This window comes from Myotis brandtii, unplaced genomic scaffold (genome assembly GCF_000412655.1).
Source record: "Myotis brandtii unplaced genomic scaffold, ASM41265v1 scaffold132, whole genome shotgun sequence".
NCBI classification, from domain to species: domain Eukaryota; kingdom Metazoa; phylum Chordata; class Mammalia; order Chiroptera; family Vespertilionidae; genus Myotis; species Myotis brandtii.
In genome coordinates, this window is record NW_005354673.1 from 1,103,791 (window position 1) to 1,120,091 (window position 16,301).

The window sequence follows — 16,301 nt, forward strand, 5'->3', positions numbered from 1 at the left end:
CTCCCCTTTTCCCCTCTCCAAAGGAACGCCTCACCCTTAAACAATAGCAGTGTCCCTGGGAAGCTGAAAAGGTACATGCAAAGGGAATTTTTAGAAATCAAATCATTTCAAAAGCACGCCAGTGGTTGTGCTTTTCTGTATTTTCCAAGTTTCCTTAGTGAGAGTGTATACCTTTTGTAATTCAAATATATATGCAAATACTATTAGAAAAATAAATTTAAAAGAAGGAAATACACTTAGGTGTGTGGGGATGGGTGACTTGTCACCATTTAAAGGTGCTGAGTAGCTCAAATTAAAAAAAAAAAAATGAGGGTTATTTTGTCCTACAAGTCGTAACATTCCCTAACATATCTGCTCTCTAAATTTACAGTCTATAAAGAAGTACCCAGTGTCAACAGTGCCTGTCACCCATCAAAACCCAGGACCCTGCCCAGCCTGCGTGGTTCAGTAGTTGAGCATCGACCTATGAGCCAGGAGGTCACAATTCGATTCCTGGTCAGGGCATATGCCTGGATTTCAGGCTTCATCCCCAGTGTGGGGCTGCAGGAGACAGCTGACCAGTGATTCTCTCTCATCATTGATGTTTCTGTCTCTCTCTCCCTCTCCCTTCCTCTCTGGAATCAATAAAAATATATTACAAAACAAAACAAAAACCCAGGACCCTGCTCTACAAAAGCAGAGTAAGCCCTCAGTCAACACATACTTATTCGACGCTCACGCTGTGCCAAACCCACCCAGTAAGTCCCTGTTCCTGGCTCTTGTTCCTGGCAGTTGGAGACACCCTCGTGCTCTGCCTTCAGTCGGCAGTCACGAACTCGGGATGTTTCTTGTTTGCGAGGGGCCGGCTTCACAGCTGCAGCCCTGAGGCCCACGGTGGTGTTGCAGTGTCTGCTGGGTTGTTTGGGTTGTATTTTTGTGTGTGTGTTTTGTTGGGAGAGGATGGCAGAGGGATTCTTAGAAAAGGGAAGGAGATATCCTCTGCAGCCCTGAAAACGGAAATGAGGAATTATCAGCTCAGGGTCAGCAGAAGCCACAGCGCCTGGCTTCCTTCAGCTCCACTCTTCTGGGATGGCTCTGTTTTGTTTTGAAAGGTCTGAAAGTGACAGGAGCTAGATAAATTGTTCTAGGGGGGAGCTTTCAGCAGGGAGTCCAGAGGTCCCCAGGGGATTTATGGAGAGACTTTGGGAATGGCATCTGTGAAGCACTTAAAATGATTGTAAATACTGTTGCCTGTATTTAAGCCAGAAGAGCTCTCTGGCTTAAATTATATCCCAAAGAATCCAGAAATTCATACATGTTAAAATAATATTCAGAACCAGTTCTACCCGGCTGATGTGGCTCAGTGGTTGAGCGACGACCTATGCACCAGGAGAGAAATCGATAAAAATATATATATTTTTAAAAAAGAACCAGCCCTAGCCGGTTTGGCTCAGTGGATAGAATATTGGCCTGTGGACTGAAGGGTCCCGGGTTTGATTCTGGTCAAGGGCACGCATCTCAGTTGCGGGCTCGATCCCCAGCCCTGGTCAGGGAGCACATGCAGAGGCAACCAATCCATGTGTCTCTCTCACATCGATGTTCCTCTCTTTATGTCTCTCCCTCTCCCTTCCACTCTCTAAAAATTAAGGGACAAATATCCTCAGGTGAGGATTAACAAACAAGCAAACAAAGAACCAGTTCTGGGGGAGGTGTTCAATTTGGAGTTGTGCATCTAGGCCTTGGCCCTAACTGGAGAACTATTCCTGCCTGGTAGATGTCGTGTGTATGTAGTGGAAGTATCTGTGTAAATGTGTAAACCATCTAGGGCACCCACAGAAGTCCATGTTGCAGGAGGATGAAGAAGGTTTCACTTCTCCAAGTGCTGGAAACCCAGAAATGCACAATCCCTGCACTTCTGTCTAACTCTTCCTATTCTCCTTTCTCCCAGTTGTCCTTGAACCTAGGCAGAACTCCTATAACTCTGTATTACCTGAACAGTTCACTGTTGAACTGAACACTAATACCTCTTTTACCTTGTCTTCCACTGGTTCTAAGCAAACCAGGTTGATTTTCCCTGCAATGGAAGGTTGAGTTTGGCCCAGGTCTCCATGGTGATAACAAGAGAAGCATTTCTGCTGAACTTCTGAGCATCTATTTATCCTGTGCCCAACATGTTAATGTTGACTCTCTCACACTCGGTTCTTCTTTCTCCTCATAGTAAACATTCCCTCTGGGTAACCTAGTCCAAACTCACGTCTACTAATAACCTGTCAATCTGTATTAGCAACACTCATCTCTCTTCTGAGAGCTTAGAATGTCCTTTTTCGTATTCCTCGTATTCCCTCACACTGTATTGGGATTGTCTGTTTATTTGCTTGTCTCTCTTTATCTATCTGTTTAACAGGGCCCGCAGACACTTCTCACAGGCTCATCAACACGCTCATCATATCACTACCCCACCTCAAGCATTCTCCCCCTTGAAGTTCTTATCTTGGTGAATGGCTTTAAAATCTATCCAGTTTTCCAAGGATCTTTTTCATCCACCCACCACATCACTACTCCCTCGATCTCAATGAGCCCCAAATAGTCTATATCCCCAGTCTTGATGGTCTTACATCTTAAATGGTTCATAAAAAAAAAAAATCCTTCCTCTTTACCCCTCATCGTGTGGTGCCTGATCACTATATTTAGTAGCAGGTCTTCCCACCTTCCAGTCCCCTTCCTCATTGCTTCCAGAATGGTCCTTCTAGAATGCATGTTATTTTTGCCCAGTTGGCTTGGCTCAGTGGTTGAGTGTCAGCTTATGAACCAGGAGGTCATGGTTTGAATCCTGGTCAGGGATTCTCTCTCATCATCTCTCTCTCTCTCTTCCCCTCTCTCTTCCTCTCTGAAATCAATAAGCATATATTTAAAAACATAAAATAAAATGCATGTTATTTCCTTACTTAAAATTGTTTAATTGATCTCCTTAATTCGGTCTTTAACACAAAACTCAACCTTCTTGGCATAGCTTAGAGAAGGTCCCGCCTGACCTGACTCCTAACCTTCCTAAACTCCTTCTGGCTCATTGCTTCAGTCAAACTGAATTACCTATAGTTCAGAAAACACAACGTGCTTTCATTCATCTCCTAATCTTTGTATGAACATATTACATTTTGTTACAGCTGTTTTGCTTGGGGACTTTATAAAAAAACTACTACACTTCTTGGTCATGTACAAAACAAACACCCTTTTTCTAGCTCCGCATCACCCCATCTCTTCCTCCTCCTCCGTTCTTAACAGGAACTCTGTATCTCAGGCCATCTGTGAACTTGAACCTCTTTCTTAGCCTCGTCTTCCCTTTATACCTTATCTCTAGATAAACCTTCCCCTTATCTCTAGTTCCTACCCTATCTCTAACACATACTCCAGGGCTGTTGGGGTCTGTGATGGGTGATGTTTAAGAATGGGATTAGGTAGTGGGGAGGTCTGGGGATGGATGAAAAAGTCAGACAAGTCTGTTGTGCACACTTTCTGGTAAGAAACAATGGTTTTGCATATTAACTGTTTAAACATGGCTAAGTAAAATGACACCCTCTAATTGACCCTATTGTATTGTCTTGTTTTGTTCTTATAGATGTCATACTGCCAGCTTAGAATGTCCTTTTTCCCTGTCCCAAACTAATTTCTGTTCACCTTTCAAGCCCCTGCCCAGATATCACCTTTGCTGACCCCAGGATTGGGCTAGATGTCACTCCTCTGTGCCAATGGCACTGCGGGGTTTCTCTGGGGAAGCGGGATCACACTGTATTGGGATTGTCTGTTTATTTGCTTGTCTCCCTCAAGGCAGGGTCTGGGTCTGGGTCTGAGTCCTCGTTCTAGTCCTGGAATTTCACCAGAACATGCCTAACAATGGGAGATGTTCAATAAATGCATGATAAAAAGCTTTTATGGAAGTAGTGTCTACTGCTAGGTATTTTATTTTGTTGGAGAATGTGTGAAGACCACATAGCATTTGAGACAAGTGAAATCTGCTTTTCCTCCTTTGGGTATTTTCAATATATTTGCTAATAAGTGTGTCTATCAATTCCAAACCAATAAATTTGTGGACACAAAAGCAAAAGGATTTGCGATTTTTCTGTGGTCATTCGGAGAATTTGTGACAGGAAGATCCCAGGAAATAGCCTCTTGCCCCTCCTCTCAGGTGAGTTTCAACATATGCCAGGTGAATAGAAAAGTCCTTCCTCCATGGAAGCTTGTAATGAGGATTAACTCTGTGTATGCTGGTCATTTTTTGCCTTCTTTTAAAAGCTATACTAATAGCTGCTCTACTCTATTCCACGAATTCTTGTTGCTTTCCTCCTGTGTAGCTGGCCCTGACCTTGAGAAGGGCATGGACATCCCTCAAGGAGCTAACACTGCAGTTAACATTCTTAAGGGTCAGCACTGACCATCCAAGCCCCCATAATGTCTTGTTACAGCATTTAACACTAGAGAAACCTACCTTGAAATGCTCTCTTGCTTCCATGACCCTGGAGGCCTCTCTTTTTTTCTGTTTCTCTGTCTGGCTCTCTCACTTTGGGACCCCCTATTTTTTCTTCTCATCTCCGCCCTTTCCCATATGTTCTCTCTTGCTTTCATGACCCTGGAGGCCTCTGGTTTTTCTGTTTCTCTGGCTCTCTCACTTTGGGACCTCCTATTTTTTCTTCTCATCTCCGCCCTTTCCCATATGTAGGCATGCTCCAAGAGTCAGCCGTCTTCTTTAATCTATCTTTTCACTTTCTCTGTTGATAACCTATTAATTCTCTTGGCTTTATATCCCCACCCTCCATTTTTACCTCTAATTAGATCCCAAATCTACATATACTACATCCACACTCTTTCCCCCAATCCTTGAATCTCAGCATTTCCCAAATTAAAACTCACTTTTTATCCCCACTCCCAATTAAGTCCACATTTCTAGTGTCCTTAGGATGTTTATTGGGACCATCTCTGCCCTCTATCCTGCTCTCCTTCTCCTAATCACCCCAGCTTAATTGCTGTTTCCTATCCCTGTTGTTTCTTTTATTCTGTTGAAGAAAGAAAAAGCTCAAGGATTCTTATGGCGATAGGTGTTTATTTTCATCTTCTTTCCCAGTCAAGTTTTTCCCTGAACATTTGACATTTTCCTGCTTTTTTCTTAAGCGTGGGTGGTGAGGTGGGAGGGTGTGTGTTGTTGCGGGGCTGCTGGATTACACAGCTCCAAGAGCAGCATTCAGATAAGGGGCACACCCCCATTCCATCGGTGTGAGTGGCGCCTCCTGGAGTTGTGCATCAGGTGCTGTGGGAGCGTTGGTGCAAGCCAATGGAGTGTGTGTGGGTAAGGGTTACTGTGAGGCACTGAAGACTGGCGTGGCAGGGAAAGAGTTAAGGGGAGCTGGCAGTTCAACCCAGGAGGAAAGTACTATTTCTTTGAAAGAAGGAAGGACAGGGAAATTGTTTTTCTCTTCCTCATCTGCCTGGGAGAATAAAGCTCTGTGTTTTCCAGACAAATCTACGTTGAGCTAACTTTATATTAGAGCTACCCCCCACCCCCAAGCTTGAGATCTGTGGCCTAGAGCTCTGTTAATTTCCTTGTTATCCTTGATATAGGGAGCATTGGCAGGAGCCTCTAAAATGAGTTGTCACGTTCCTGCAGCTGTACTGATAAATTTGGATGGTTGCGGGCTCTCTTGTCACCATTGGGCTCCTTTACATGTGGTTTCTGTGTGGTTTCTATATGGTTTCACAGTGCGGGTCACACTGCTGCCCGCCATTTACTGAAACAGCCCAGACGACGTGGATACATCAGCAGTGGGACCCCATGGCTGGTGCCTATAGCAGTGATGTCCGCTGTCCAGGGACCCTCAGAGCCCCCAACCAGGCACGCTGCTGCCTTCAGCTGCACTGGCTGTGCAGTGCACTCTACACAGACACTGCTCACATGGATGACCATACAGATGGGCGCCCAAAGCTGTCCAGTGTGGGGTCCCTGCCTCCAGGACCTTCTCTCACAAGGCTTTCCCAAGCCAACTAATGCCTGGCATCCTGCTGGCCAGGCCTTTGGCTGCCTCAGACTGAAGCTCACACGACTACTTCCTTTTTACCCCCAAATTTCTGAGATCTCCCCCTTTCTTCCACTTTCACTTCCTGAATGACATGACCACAGGAATGAGATCAGCAAGTTCTTGCCTTGTTTCTTTTACCAGGCTAACTCCTACTCATTCTTTTTTTAGTAGAAGTAATAATGGTAATAGATAGCGTTAACAGAGCACTTATTCTTCACTGTGCTAAAAGTCTTCCATGCAGCATTTTTCTCATCCTCACAGGAATCTCCGACACTATTAGGTGAAATTCATGTTTGGAGAGTTTAGGAGACATTCCCGTAGTTACAGGTAACAATGGTGAGGGTCTTGGCCTGCCTGACTGCAGAGCTTGGTGCTCTGAATCAGTGTGCTGTTCATTTTCCTAAGACCCAGGTTATCTATAGCCTCCTCCAGGAAGCCTCCCTGGGCTCCTCTACCCGGCCTCTGGTTCATCCTCTATAGTAACCTATGTTGTTGTTTAAGTTCAGGGCCTCTTAGAGGTGGGAGAGATCGATGTTTCTTCCCTTTTCTGTTAGTTGATTGAATTACTGAGTCAATGAATTGTTTGAGAACAGTCTCCAAAGTCAGAATGGTTTTGGTTGGACTCCCAGCACTACCACTTATTAGTTCTCTGACTTGGATCAAGTTACTTAACCTCTCTGGCCTCAGCTTTTGTTGCCTTTAAAATGGTGGTGTGACTAATAGCACCTACCTCAGAAAGTTGATGGGAGAAGCAAAGGAGATGATGTGCCTCATTATGGAATGACAAAGTGTGCCTCCACGTGCATAGTGCTGGGAGCCCAGGGAGGGGAAGGAGGGAGGCCTGTGGATATCATCGTTAATAAAGCAAGAGCTATTCCAGCTGCTTCCCCTCCTCGAGCCTTTACCTCCCTGACCAATCAGAGGTAGTGATTCCCAGGAGCGTCAGCAAAGCACTCAACTGTTCTGAGGGCCCCATCCCTTTCCACATTCTGCTGATTGGTTGACAGCAACGTGCAGAAGGCTTTGTCTAGGCCTCCAGATATTGAGTTATAGAGTAAATTCTCCCATTTTAAACTGCTCTCCGGGCACAGCATGGGTGTGTGTTCTGCGTACAGTATCACAAGGCTGAAATTAAAGGTTGGCTACTATGTCCTCACCTGGAACTCAGGATCTCCTCCAAGCTTATGCCTGTTGTTGACAGAATTCAGTTCCTTGTGGTTGTAGGATTGTAGTTCCCTTTTTCTTGCTGGCTATTGGTTACCACTCTCAGCTCCTAGGGGGCTACCCTTACCCTCCATTTTCTCCTCCTTTGTCTCAGTAGTGGAGAGCCTTCCTCTCACACTTTGAATTTCTCTGATTTTCTCTTCTGCTACCAGCCAAAGAGAACTTTGCTTTTCATTGGCTCAATGATCAGGTTAGGCTCACCTGGATAGTCATCTTATCTTAATGTCAATTCATTAGTAACCTTAATTGCATCTGCAAAATTCCTTTTGCCATACATTATGATGGCAACAGTAACACCAGGGTGTAGAGATCATGGGGGTCATTGTAGAATTCTGCTTGCCACAATTTCTCTCTCCTATTTTATTAGAGTTGCATTCACCTGCATGTAGAAAACTTGATTTTAATACCTTAAACAAAAAATTTTCACACATAATAAATATAGAGATGTGTGATCATTGATATTAGTTCAGTGGCTCAGTGACATCAAGGCCAGTGACTCTGATTCTTTTAGCCTTTCCTCATGGCTGTAGTATGATTAATGTAGCTCCAGCCATCATGACCATACTCAAGATAGGAAAGAAGAGAAAGTGAGAAAGATTAGGGATGCATGAGCAATACCTGTGAAACAAAACAAAGACAAAAAAACATTTCTCAAAACTTTATTTTCTCATCATACTTCTGTTTATGTTTCATTGCCCAAAACCTGGCCAAGTGCCTATCCTGAGGTACAAGGGAGGCTGGGAAAGCAGGAATAGGAATTACAGTGACTGACTCAACCGATGATACATCTTCTGGTGCCAGATGATGATAGGAAATGAATGCTGGTGACACAGCTAACACATTTGTTATACCTGTTTTCTGGAAGGCAGAATGTGGTATAATAGAATAGAGACTTGTGATCCTGTCCCAAATCTATCATGGTTAAGCTGTGACCTTAGACTGGTCAAGCAACCTCTCTGAGCCAGTTCCCTTATATATCAGGTGAGAGAAATGTCTGCTTTACTTATCTCAGGGCTATTATAAAAATGAATTGAAATAATCCATGACACCCTAGCTGGTTTGGCCCAGTGGATAGAGCGTTGGCCTGCGGACTGAAGGGTCTTGGGTTCGATTCCAGTCAAGGGCACATGCCTGGGTTGCGGGCTCGATCCCCAGTGGGGGGCATGCAGAGGCAGCCAATCAGTGATTCTCTTTCATCATTGATGTTTCTATCTCTCTCTCCCTTCCTCTCTGAAATCAATAAAAAATATATTTAAAAAAGATAATCCATGACCTTTTTTGCAAACTGGAAATATAGGCTAATTATAATTTTGTTAAGTATTTGGAATAAAAATAAGAATGTATTTCATTGATTCTAAGAATTATATGGATGTATATACATATTTTAAAATACTTTATAATCTCTGAAATTAGATGCATTTTACAATCTATGGCATCTTCACTTGAATGAAATATAACATTTTGTTAAGCTTCTTGGAAAGTCTTAGGGTTGTGCCCTGGAAATATGGCCATCATTGGGACTCACAGCCTTCTGTAGTCTCCTAGGAAATTGACAGTCTCGTGATGGAACATTCAAAGTGATACACTCATGACTCTAAAATATAGATGGAAAGAAATGATCCACACCAACTCTACCTTTATACAAGCACAATGTTAGCATCCCTATTCCAGATATGGGACTGAAGAAGTCAGCCAAGATGAGTTTACCAAGATGGACTAAGCCAGTGACTCCTAAGAGTTCAAGGTACTGGAAAGTGTTGTGTTCTGCAGATTTTAAAGCTTGACCTCCTACCACGGTCATTCACTGAACATGACACACTGTTCAGGTACCTGGGGATATCCTTCTGGGTCACTGCCTCAGGAATGCACCAAAGATCAGAGAGCCAGTTTTTCAAGCCAAGTGTGACTTAGATCCTGGACTCCGAATGTGGGGCCATGGAGCTGATGAATAGCACAGCCACCAGGATTTTTACAAATTATAACCTTGGGATGGATAACAAGTATATATAACTTGTGATATGTGTGTTTTTATTTATATGTATATGTATTTATACAAATACACACAAATAATGTGACTTTAGAGGGAGCAAGAACAGACATCTAGGGATAGGGGATGATGGTATGTGTGATGTGAAAGAGAGAAATAGGAGAGAGTTACTTTATAGAGAATCATGGGTAGATATTGATTATAGTTAAAATATGACATATATTCATTTTGAAGTTCTTTCTCATATATATTTGACTTGAGGCTGGAGTGTTCATTCTACCCACCAATTTCTGATAGAAAAAGAGTGGTCAGTCTGTTTTTAAAGAAAGGAATATTTAAACATAAAAATTATAAAAATATAGGAAAAGCGAACAGCCAGGGCCACTCAGTATTTCCCTTTCTGGAATATCAAAGCACCTGTTAATTGAAGTGTGTGTGTGTGTGTGTGTGTTTGTGTGTGTGTGTGTGTGTGTGTGTATCCGAGTGTGGGTGCACACGTGTGCTCATTGAGAGTGTGTATCTGTTCTCCAGTGAACTGTGCTCAGGTTCTATTGACATGAACTCTGATGTTCATAGGAGAAAAGAATTTGGAAGAAAAAGGAGGAGGGGAAAAAAAAAAAAGGAAGAGGAGCAGTATTCCAGACCCTTTATCTGATGAAGGCCTTTGCCATAGGGTAATCGGCGCCTTCCTGGCTTCTGTTTATTCTGGGAAGTTATGAAGCAAGTAGCACGGTTACTTTGACTTCCTGATTAAACTTTTATGATTTCTCTAGCCCACTGTGACAGAGGTCTCAGAATATAAAACCGTGCTTGATATTTTGTGTCCTTGTAACATGCACAATTCTGAGTACATAGTAGATGCTCAGTAAGTTTGTTGAATGTCTTGTTTTGAAGAAAGCTCTAAAGAAATATGTAGAATCCATGCATTCTCATTTTTCCCATTCTTCCTTTTTTCTCAGTTTTCCTTTTGACATTTAGATGCTTGTTCTTGATCAGAAAAGAGCTAAGGCCTTACTTAGGGGTTTGGAATTGGCATTGAGATGTAATTTTAGATCTAGTTTAAGATCTTTCTGCATAAACCCCAAACAGACAGCTGGACAGTGTTTGCCAGTAGCCTCACAACCCAGTAAGTGGATGCAGAAAATTTTAAAGGAGCTGTCTAGTTGAATACATGTGGCAAAGAGATATAAGGCAAAGATGGCCAAATTCTCAGATTTAAATAACCCCTTTGGATCACTAACCAAACAAGAATTATGTAGTAGTATTATAGAGCATAATACAAAATAAAGCTCTGTCCCAGTTCTGAAGGGATGGAATTAATCCATCTAGCTACATGAAACCCTCCTTTCCTTCTCAGATGATATGGTTTATGAAAGTTCTATAAAACTCCTAATTGATATTTCCAGGATATCAGTATAAAATCACCTTAATTTGGATGATCTAAACTGACCTTTTTAAAAAAATGAACATAGGTCAGAAAGGAATGTTTCAGGGAAGGGCTTCTAATTCTGGCTGTAACTGGCAACAAACCAGTCCTTTTGCAGTAAACAGTCACAAACCTGGATGAAATAAATGTATGAGATAACTCTTTCCAGGTATTGGTCAACAGAAAGCCCAATATTTTGATCCTGAGAGAAGGAAAACTCATGAGGTGAGTCTGATGGTCACAATCTTGGCCCTCTTCCAAGGAAGAGTTTTCTGGTTGGAGGTAGTATGTTGGAGTCTACTCTGTCACAGCAGTCCTGTTGAAACAAAGAAACAGAGATCAGAGCATGGGGCAATTGAAGCATCTGGAATCTGCAGAGCAGGGCACTAGAAAGGAGAGAGTTGCATGGGAAAGGGGGGACAGAAGTGAGTCTGGGTGTGCCCAGGGAATCCTTGGCTGGGCCGGAGTGCACATATACAGATTGAAACCATATGAAATTTGCCAAAAGTGTTGTGTTCAGGATTGAAAATGGGCTTTTCATAAATCCATCCAACAAAGTAGAAGACCAAGCCTACGAAAGATCAGGGTGAGCAGGCAGATTGACTACTGGTAAAAACCAGGTCTCTTCAGAGAAAGATCAAATGCAGAAAGTCTTCAGGGTATCATTAGCTATGATTAGGTATGCAAAGAAATAGTAAAATATTACTCATATTTTAAAAAAAAGGTCAACAGAAACTAATCCCCAAATGGCTCAGAGGTTGGATTTGGCAGACAAAGCATTTAAAGCAGCTATTATTAATATGTTAAGAGAACTAAAGGAAGATATTGTCATAATGAGTGAATAAATAGGCCATTTCAACAGAGAAATAGAGACTATAAAAGAATCAAAAGAAAATTCTAGAATGGAAAAGTTGAATAACTGAGAAGAAAACTTTACAAGATGAGCTTAACAGGAGAATGAAGATGATAGAAGGAAGAATAAATGATTTTGAAGACAGACAAACGGGAAAAGAGATAGAGAAAGGAGGAGAAAACCATCGATGTGAGAGCAAGACATTGAATGGTTACCTCCTGCATGCCTCCTTCCTACCAGGGATTGAACCTGCAGCCTGGGCATGTGCCCTGACTGGGAATCGAACTGGCAACCTTTCATTGCATGGTATGATGCCCAGCCAAGTGAGTTGCACCACCCAGGGCCTCAGTAGTCTTTTAAAGCCCTTACTCTTTGCTGTTAGTGTTTTGATGGGTAACCTACCAATAGTTTAGAAAGACTACTGTGTGATTGTTTTATGTTGCTGTCGTACCTCCCTGCAATCTACTGTAAGCTACTTGAGGCCTGTGATGCTGTCCTGCTCGTCCTTGAACCTTCAGGCCCTGAATGGGCCCAGCACAGAGTACCCAAGATATGCTCCTGCTGATGCTGCCTCCTGTCCTTTGGGACACACTGAGGTCCTATTGTGGCCGATAACTTCCATCATCAAGAGTTTGAGGAAAGTTAATCTCCCCTAGCTTGAGTCACTCTTGAACTTTCAGTAGCTTCCCATCTCCCACTGAACTCTTCTCAGCCATTAAAGCCACCAATCCTTTGTCTCCACATTTCCTCAGTAGACATCTCAGCTCTCATCAGACTGACCTTTACATTGGCCCCAAAACAAGCCCCACAAAGGTCTGAATCTTAATCGTCACTTATGCTGATCCTCTGTCCAAAGGATGTCCTTACTCTTCCCTCACAAAAGTCCAGAACCAGGGATGTCCTTCAAATCCAAGAAACCAGCCCAGTGCCTTATGCTTCCAGCCCTTGCAGATCTCTCTGTGGCTAAACAGCATTTCCGGTATATCCTCCAATAGGCAGTTCTTCCTGGATTTCTTGTGTTTGCTCTTCTGTGTAGCTTCATCTCCCCAGCTAGTTTGCAGTCTGCTTGCGGGTCACTATCTCAAAGGGTGCCAGTTGCATTTCTGGACACACTGGGCTCATGAATTCCTGTAACAAATCTATTTCTATGACTCCCAATCCTATGAGCCAACTGGTTTCATTCTCCACCCCCAAATCTTAGTGTGTAAGGGATGCTGAGAAATAAGCTTCTCTCTGAAATGGCAACCTGGAGACTTCAATGAAATATGTAATGTCTCTCGGTCAATGCTGCTGCTGGTACTGAGTCACTGCTCATTTGTGGTGATGATCCTAAGCCTCACTTTGTGATTCATGTTCTAAAAATGGGGTGAGGTTTTCACAGAGAAACCAATCCCAGTGTGAACTTACCCTCACAATTATTGGGTTCCTCTGTGGTTGCCAGCTGCTAGCACAGCACTCCTCAAGGTATGGTGTCTGATGGCTTATTGGATGATGTGGCTGTATCTTGGCAAATACCTGGAATCCATTTCATGGGGTTATGATGGGGGGTTCTCTGTAATAGATTTGTTCTGCCAGGTATGGGACTTCTCATTATCTAACCAGCCTATACCTGGATCTGAGATTCCCGAGTATGGGGTAGATAGATCCTTGGGGCTCTTCTTTCATTCATACTTTTGGTTAGTAGTCTTGGTTCCTCAGCCAGCGTGCGCCTATATCTGTAAAGAGTAGGCTGAGTGCTTGACTCCCCTTAGCATCTAGGACAGTGGTTCTCAACCTTCCTAATGCCGCGACCCTTTAATACAGTTCCTCATGTTGTGGTGACCCCCAACCATAAAATTATTTTCATTGCTACTTCATAACTGTAATTTTGCTACTGTTGTGAATCGTAATGTAAATATCTGATATGCAGGATGTATTTTCATTGTTACAAATTGAACATAATTAAAGCATAGTGATTAATCACAAAAACAATATGTAATTATGTATGTGTTTTTCCGATAGTCTTAGGCGACCCCTGTGAAAGGGTCGTTCGACCCCCAAAGGGGTTGCGACCCACAGGTTGAGAACCGCTGATCTAGGAGAACTGCTCTAAAAATGACTGAAACGGGAAATCACTAAAACCAGAATGTGTTAATGACAGAAATGGGGTGGTTTCATGAAATTTGTATGCTAGTCCCAAGACTTCCACTAATGACCTGTGTGACTTTGGGCGAGTCATTTAGCAATAGCAGTAATGGCTGGAATGGGGCCTGGCACATAGTAGGCTCTCTGTGAGGTCCTCTGCTATTATCATTGTCGTTGATATAGAGGGTAATTATTCCCAGTACTAAGCACTGGTGTATATTATCTTACTTAATCCTTAAAATTATTGAGTTTTGTTATTCTTGCTGTCCCAGGGTGACCTGAGGACTGAAGTCTGGACAGTTTTAACTCCTGGGCCCATGCTTTCAATCTCCATTGCTACACCTAATTTCCTTAGGCTTCAGTTTTCTCATCTGTAAAACTTGAGAGCTGGACTATTGGTCTTTAAATCCTTCGAGCTCTAAGATTTCCAAGTGTTTCCTCCATAACCTTCACCCTTTTCCTTCTTTTTTCCCCCACAACCCTTTCCCACCCACAGTCTCATACTGTGAATCTCAGTGAATTCATTATCACGAGATCTACAGGATGTTTTCCCCACTGAGCTGTAACATTGCATGTGTCAGCATGTGGACATGTGTTGTGGCTCTTTTGTTGTTCTTGGACCTGGTTTACATGTTGTTGCTTTTGGGAGAGGAGGCATCTGACTCTTCAATTTTACTGTTTTATCTTGGCCTGCAGCCATTTCCACATTGAGTTACTCGAGCATTTGACTGGGCCAGAGAAAGGCTTCATGGGAGAAGCCTGTGCAATCAGCTCTTGGGGGCTGGGCTCTATGTGGTTCTTTGGGAGACCTGGTTTGGAGCACTACATTCTCCAGACGGTTTGCACATGTCTGGTCCGTGGCTGGTAAGGATCTTAGGAGAGCGACTTGGGAGAGAGATTTCTGGGCCTTGCATTTTCTGTACAGCTTGGGTGCCCTAGCGGGTTTCCACATGGGGAGTTTCACAGATCATTTCATCATGGTTCCATTGTAATTGATGTTTGTATATTGTTTCAGTTGAGTGGTAGTTTTTTTATATTCTCTAGTACTTTTTTGTGTCTGTGACCCAAAGATTAGAGTGTTTTGGCATTGAAAGACCTGGGTTCAAGGGTCATATCTAACATACCTGCTTGTTATGGCCTCTGCTGGATCATTCTTTGGGTGACATTTATGGTGGTGGGGGCGGGGGAGGGTGGAGAATTAATTTGTCAGTGTCCTGGGATATAAGAATTCTTTCACTTAAAAGCCTGGAGAAAACATCTTAGGAGCTTAGAAACAAAACAAGGACCTGGAAATAACAAAACAAAAAAACTGTTGGATAAATCACTTATCCAACGCAGATTTCTTCATCTATAAAATAATGATATTAATACCTGTCTTACCCTACTAAAGTGACTATTGAATCAAATGAATTATGGTGTGAAAATACGTTTCTGAAAATTATAAATTCTATACAAACATTAGCTGTTTTTAGGAAGCATCATACAACAAAACTAATTGTTTTAATTACAAAAACCCCCCAAAGCTGTTAATGTTTTTATGCTGATTTTCCACAGCACAGATTACTTACTGCAGGTAATAACCTATAATAAAATTTTCTTTTTATTGTGAACCACTTAGAAGGCTATGAGTTTAACTCTTCTAGACTAAAATGAATACTGTGAGTAGTGAGTTAGTAAGAACTAATATTGTACAAGGTGGATAGTAGCTCTTTTGCAGAAACACATTAATTTTGCATTAATTCAGATTTTATTAAGTCATCATAAAAGTAAGAGCAAGGTTAAAGTTGTATAAGGGCAGTAATACTACAAACAAAATTATAAGTCTGTAAAGTATCCTTCTATATACTTAGAATGTAATTGCAGTAAAAGTAAAGGCTAGGCTTTTATGTACTAATTCACATCGGCTTAGAATCAGAATGTGTTTAACGCACATTTTACACTAAAGCAAATATGCCCTACCCCCTTACTCCAAATGAACAAAATGATTCCATTTCTTCTTCTTTTTTTTTTTTTGATTGGTAAACCGTGCTTGGATATACCATCTGGAGATTGTTGGGTTTCTGCCAACGTTTTAACTCAGGCTTGCCAAGAGTTACCTGCCTAAGGCAAGAAACTGCACTGATTTAATAGGAAAGAGCATGCTTTTACTTCACCATTTGGTAAAAGAATGTGAAAGTACTTTGAGCAATTTTAATATTTGTTTTACAATGATGGCATTATATTATAGTTAGAAATGTTTCCATACTAAAATAATTGGGGAAACTGGGGGATCTAATTGCTTAAATTTGTGTGATTATTTACAAGTCTGATATGGAGGCACATGCAGAGATCTTGATGCTAAAGGCAAATATTTCCCTGTGAGAAGTGGGAGCAAGACAGGGGCACAGAAAAGTAAGGCCAGTGGGCACCACCCAGGCCTCCTTGTGGGTAGTGTTGAAAGCCCTAGACCTCCCTGGCTGGCGTGGCTCAGTGGTAAAGCATCATCCTATGAACCAGGTGGTCATAGTTCGATTCCTGGTAAGGGCACTTACCTGGGTTGCAGGCTCAATCCCCAGTGGGGGGGGGGTGGCAGGGGGCAGCCGATCGTGATTCTATCTCTCTCCCTCTTCCTTCCTCTCTGAAATCAATAATAAAATATATATA

The 16,301-nt window shown here is 42.4% G+C and overlaps 1 protein-coding gene across 7 annotated transcripts in view; it reads left to right on the plus strand.

The window, feature by feature from the left end:
* Positions 1-16,301, plus strand: part of STON2 (stonin 2) — a 125,118-nt gene that overhangs the window by 9,172 nt on the left and 99,645 nt on the right. For 4 of the 7 annotated variants that reach the window (XM_005860133.1, XM_005860137.1, XM_005860136.1 and 1 more), the window contains exon 1: positions 14,416-14,522. The exons of 2 other annotated variants lie outside the window; for them this stretch is intronic. The gene's annotated coding sequence lies outside the window, so the exon portion shown is untranslated. Of the gene's footprint in view, positions 1-14,415; positions 14,523-16,301 lie in introns of those variants that run through there. One more of the 7 variants, XM_014534682.1, reaches the window with a different exon arrangement.